General features: G+C 40.0%; 1 long non-coding RNA gene across 1 annotated transcript; it reads left to right on the top strand.

Moving 5' to 3' along the window:
* The first annotated feature begins 3,227 nt into the window (after nt 1-3,227).
* On the top strand, nt 3,228-5,208 carry LOC140282241 (uncharacterized). The gene is made up of 3 exons (XR_011909831.1): nt 3,228-3,285; nt 3,834-4,025; nt 5,127-5,208. It is a non-coding gene; the product is annotated as an uncharacterized lncRNA (long non-coding RNA).
* Nucleotides 5,209-5,953: the final 745 nt, after the last annotated feature.

Here is a 5,953-nt window from a genome sequence, read left to right on the forward strand (position 1 = left end):
GTGTGATCAGGCACGTGACTGACTTGACTCCAGGGATGCAGAACAAGTGCTGACTTTTAAAAATACTTGAAAAAAAAAGCTTTTAAACCTGTAAGATCCAGATATAGAATAAAAATAAGCCTTTTTTTACCTCACAGATATTGTTTTAGGAGGCATCTGATGTTGAAATGAAAGAGTTTTTTTTTTACATTTTAGTCATTTCTGAAAGAAATGTTGTAAATTTGCAACGTTGGGCAGTGTTAGGAGCAGAACTGTCTGGAGGCACCTGCAGGCATTCAGCCATAGTCTGAGCTTCCAGACTTTGTCAGGAACACATGCACCCCCCCAGGGCACTAACAGGTTCATAACCCAAACTAGTCTCACTTGTCCCTGAAAAATGCAACAGACATCCCCCCCAACAGTCAGAACCTGTTTTTCTGTCTCCTAATGCTACTAACTGCTGCTTGGGCTACACTGAGGAAAAATATCTCAGGATCATTTAGAAGTTAAAAAGCAAAGAAAAAACAACAAAGATACAGGGAGTTTACTGCTCTAGATGCTGGAGTTTCACATATCCCATACAATTTATTCATGGTCTCAGCTAAACTAAGTAACTATTTAACAGAGAAGCACATTTAGTGCTTAGTTACAATGAATCATCTAATACTTTAAATTTCTACTACATTTGTGATCATGTGAGAAGTGCAGTGTCCTCATCTGATGTGTGAGGAGCTCAGGCTGTTTTCTCTGACCCAACGTTGTAGAATTACAACATAGACATAACAGATGAGCTCAACCGGAAATTTGCAGGTAGAGTGAGTTCAAGGCCAGATGACTGGACCTATAAACACTTCTTCTATCCAATAGCATTGTGAAGACAAACAATAGGACCCATTACATGTTATATATGACAAAATACTTTTGCACAAATTCAATTTTTACCCTCATGTCCTGAATACCCAGTAGCACATGAGATGAACTAGATATTATACATTGTAGAGTGACCGGTAACTCATTTGGACCTTGTGTTTGTTGACATGTGCCCCCTCAGGAGCGAATGCAGCCCCTCCACACACCAGGTGAGTTTTCCTTTTCCGCTATCTTCCTGTGGTGTGTGTGTGTATATTTGTCAAGAGGGAATATTTGAGCTTGATTTTGACGATCAAACTGCGAGTTGTAGGCTGGAAATTCCCTCTGAAACATTAGTCTTATTTATAGTTTTTCCCAAGCCCTACTCAGATGTTTAGTCCCAACACGTTGAGTTATTTATGCGAGGCACACCCCCCTGCTGTCAAAATTTCCTCTCGGAGATTTCTGCTGCTCGGTGTCTTTGATTCACTGGGATCGTCTCAGATTGCATCACTGCACAGTTCTTACATCAGTTTGAGTATTGTCAGCAGTCCCATAAGGTGCTGCGTTTGCTGAATGCAAATAAATGAATAACGTATTGGCATCCGAAATAAAGCCTACTGATCTCGGCAGTTGGCAGGCTCTTATTTGTTTAGTTGAACACGTGTAGTCTTTTCTCGCCAAAGCTTTGTAGGATAGTTATAGGATACTATAGCGACAGTTTTCAGCCAAGAGTGACCGACTGAGGACAGTGCAGCTGCATCAGTAGCGGTGGACAGCTGCAAGTCTGAGACTAGACCAGTTTAAATGTTACAAAAAGCTTTGCGGCGCCTGGAAGAACATGATTCAAGACCAATGATTCATGATTCCGCTTGTTACTGAAACATCTGGAGAAGACGTGTGGGAGTTGGGGGGGAAAAAACTTTGATTGACGATTAAGACGCCAGAGTGACTCAGTTAATGTCAAAGCAAAGTGGAGCCACTGCTTTTGCATTGGTAAATGCAGTTAGCGAATTATTGGAGCCTTAATTATACTATTCTCCTGAGAAGTGTTTTCGGCAGACGTGAACAGCGAATGAATGAATGAGTATTTTCCACACAAGTCCGTTAGAGGGCAGTATAACAAAAGATAGCGCCGTCCATGGACCTCATGGGATTTTTTTAAAGCAATTTCTATGATTTCTGTGAAACGCAACAATATATTGTCGCTAACATCCAGGATTGTGTTTTGTATTTATCGCATTTGGCAGAAACAATGATGGAGTCCGGACAGAAAGCCCCAAGATTCAGTGTGGTCAAGACTTGGGTATGTTCCGCTGTTAAAAGAGTCTTTCAAATCCCCAATGAGTCAGTTGCTGTGAAATAAGAGTTGGACACAACATCACAATCACTGATTTTTTTTCTTTATAATTTTACAATGGAACAGTGGGGATCTGCTCTTTGAGATGTCATATAAAAGCACCAACAATGGCTTTAAGTGGCAGCCAACCTGGATTCCATCTTACCTCAGCCTTGACACCACTGTGCCGCTTTCTCTTTGCTCTACACTTCATAAAGCCAACGCATCACTGATATTCCGATCCCATTATTCAGTTTGTGCAGATTTCTAATGCTGTAAATCTCTTGCAAAAATACGACAAATACTGTAATTTAGTCATAGCTGTACAGTTTGTATTTTCTCTAAACAGTCGAGCTTAAAAATCATAGGATAAGAGTTAATCCACCGAAAAGAACAGTCAAAGAAAAAAGCAAATGCAATTCCAAAGAAAAGTCTCTCTTTCTCAAAATATAAATGTTTTCATGAGATGTTGAGACTTAGACTAATATATTTATTTTTCATTTGTTTGTAGATGATTATTAACCTATTTACTGAAGCCATATGGACCCATAACTATGCTTTAAGGCAAAGTAGTAATAAAGATGGGGTTTCTAAAGCGGATAAAAGAACATTTTTATTTTTCTTGTCTGTTTTGTAGATGTTTCATTTAAGTAAAACCTGCTGTGGTTGGCCTTTTTATGAGAAAATGTCATAGTAAAAACCTAATGTGAACTCGAGAAATTCCCACATAGTTCCCCTTGTAAGTGTTAACATGAGTTGCAACATGCCAAAGTTCCTTGTTACATCATACAGCACAAGCATAACAGTCAAGAGGGCTTGATTCAGCATGTCTCGTTCCAGGCTTCCTATAGTTTCTCTTTGTGGATGACATCAGCGCAACTCCACCCAAATTTTCATGGAACTTTTGACCTCTCACTGAACTCTGGATATCTCCTGCAGCAACTCAGACATAGCCCATTCTGCACTTGCATCACGTGTCTGCACCATGGCTTGATGTGGCTGTATGCTGACATGAAATTAGTTTTTACTGCCGTTTTTAGGTGTAAAACTTAATGAAACATGCTGTAACCAAACCGTAGTAGACAAACTTGCACCTATGGCTGAGTGCTGTGGTGAAGGTATGTATGGTAAAATGCCTGTCAAGAATCAAACAAAAACTCACAACAGTACTTACTTGCAAAAGGCAATTACATTTTCCAATGATTATTTTTTCTATTTATCAATATTGGTAATGGGTGATATAGAAACTGGATATCGTAGTGGTAAGATTGCTGCCTTTCATGTGGATGACTGGGGTTTGAATCTTGACCCAGCTGCCTAAGACATAGTACCTCCAGTAGGGGTCCTTAGGCAAGACCCCCTTATGCCACCTGCCTACCTGGGATATGAGTGTAAGTCATTTTGGATAAAAGCTGCCAAATGCATAAACATATGGAACAGCAGATGTTTTTTTGGTTCCTCTGATGTTAGAAAGATCCTGGACAATAATTTGACCCTTCTGGAAGAGAGTAGTATCTTTTCTAAGATGACACGATGAGCAGGATTTGTCAGAGGCAGTGTCAGGGTCATAGCCTAAAGTGAGAGATGAACAGGTTGATAAGGTTCAGGTGTAATCCAGTCAGATGTTTCCAGTGTCTTTAAACAGTCATTTTGATCTTTTCCACAGAGGTTATTGACAGTGAAAAGCAGCTGTGTTGTGGTACAAAAGAAAACAAGAAAATCCTGACGAAGAACAGCAATATCTCTCTGTGCTGTTATGATGACCAGTTTGACCCCCGAACTCAGTGCTGCTGTCAGGACAGTGAAAAGCCACGAGTTCAATCCAATCAGACGGACTGCTGCGTCAAGCAACGACAAGGTCAGATTCTCAGAGTCCTTTTCACTGTGTGATAACGTCTAAAATACAATGTTTTATATATTACACTGTACGAGATGATCCTATAATAAATAAATTAAAAAGTAGTAGTTGTTTCCGGCACAAATTGATAGAATTTAATGAATGAAATTTTACAAGGATTTTTAGTTTTTTCCTTGGGTCATTTTCTTTTTTCATCCGAGCCTGGAACTCTCCACTTCAGTGGGACTGGCACAAATAAACGTTTCCATTTTTATTTATATTTAATTTTTCACTTATTTTTACAGTGGGATTGGCTGACATCTCATTAAGAGCCTCATTTTTAAAACAGCATAGTAAAAGATATGGCGAATGATCATTTTCATCTGTAAATTTCCTCACTTTCTAACTTGAAAAATACAATTGTCATTGTGGCACATGGAACACGGAAGTTCCTGCTTCTTGGATGTGTCGTGTCCATGGATTGACTTGATCTTTAAGCTGTAAAGATACAATACTCTGGTAACAGACGAGCATCTCCAACATTTCAATGAAACAAAGTTTTCTCTCAAAGATGTGCTATATGTGTGAGAAAACACCCCAGCATGTTGGTTAGAAGAGCTGAGCTATGGTTGAAGGAGAGTAGTTTTGGGTTTTGAGTGTCCTAATCTTTTCTACAAAGGTGCATAATATAGAACAGCAGCTGTGTTTTGGTTCCTCTGATATTAGAAGTTCCTGGACAATAATTTGACCCTCCTGGAAGAGGATAGTATCTTTTCTAAGATCACATGGTGTGCAGGATACGTCAGAGGCAGTGGCTGACTTCCGCTCACTCTCAGGGTGGAAACGCTAAAGTGATCAGTCACATTATACAGCACAAGCATAACAATCAACAGGGCTGGATTCAGCATGTCTCGTTCAAGGCTTCCTAAACTCTCTCTTTGTGGATGACATCAGCGCAACTCCACCCAAATTTATCCTGGAACTTTTGACCTCTCACTGAACTCTGGATATCTCCTGCAGCAACTCAGACATAGCCCATTCTGCACTTGCATCACCGTGTCTGCACCATGGCTTGATGTGGCTGTATGCTGACATGACCTTTGTTTTTACTGCCGTTTTTAGGTGTAAAACCGTGCCAACGTTGTGGAGAGCAGACGTATGATCGACTTAATCAAACGTGCTGTAACCAAACCGTAGTAGCCAAACCTGCTGAGTGCGGTCGTGGAGGTGAGTATAGTTAAACGTCTGTCAGGAATAGAAGAAAAACTCATAACAGTACACACTTGCAAAAGGCAACTACATTTTTGAATTATGATTTTTCTATTTATCAATATTGGTAATGCACGATAGTTAGAAGAGCTGAGCTATGGTTGAAGGAGATAGTTTTGTATTTTAGTGTCCTAATCTTTCCCTCAGAGGTGCGTGATAAAGAAACTGGATATCGTAGTGGTAAGATTGCTGCCTTTCATGTGGATGACTGGGGTTTGAATCCTGACCCAGCTGCCTAAGACATAGTACCTCCAGTAGGGGTCCTTAGGCAAGACCCCCTTATGCCACCTGCCTACCTGGGATATGAGTGTAAGTCATTTTGGATAAAAGCTGCCAAATATATAAAAATATGGAACAGCAGCTGTTTTTTTGGTTCCTCTGATATTAGAAAGATCCTGGACAATAATTTGACCCTTTCTGGAAGAGAGTAGTATCTTTTCTAAGATGACACGATGTGCAGGATTTGTCAGAGGCAGTGTCAGGGTCATAGCCTAAAGTGAGAGATGAACAGGTTGATAAGGTTCAGGTGTAATCGAGTCAGATGTTTCCAGTGTCTTTAAACAGTCATTTTGATCTTTTCCACAGAGGTTATTGACAGGGAAAATCAGCTGTGTTGTGGTACAAAAGAAAACAAGAAAATCCTGACGAAGAACAGCAATATCTCTCTGTGCTGTTATGAT

This window comes from Leuresthes tenuis, unplaced genomic scaffold, assembly GCF_036924035.1.
Source record: "Leuresthes tenuis unplaced genomic scaffold, fLeuTen1.0.hap1 SCAF_22, whole genome shotgun sequence".
In the NCBI taxonomy this organism is placed as follows: Eukaryota; Metazoa; Chordata; class Actinopteri; order Atheriniformes; family Atherinopsidae; genus Leuresthes; species Leuresthes tenuis.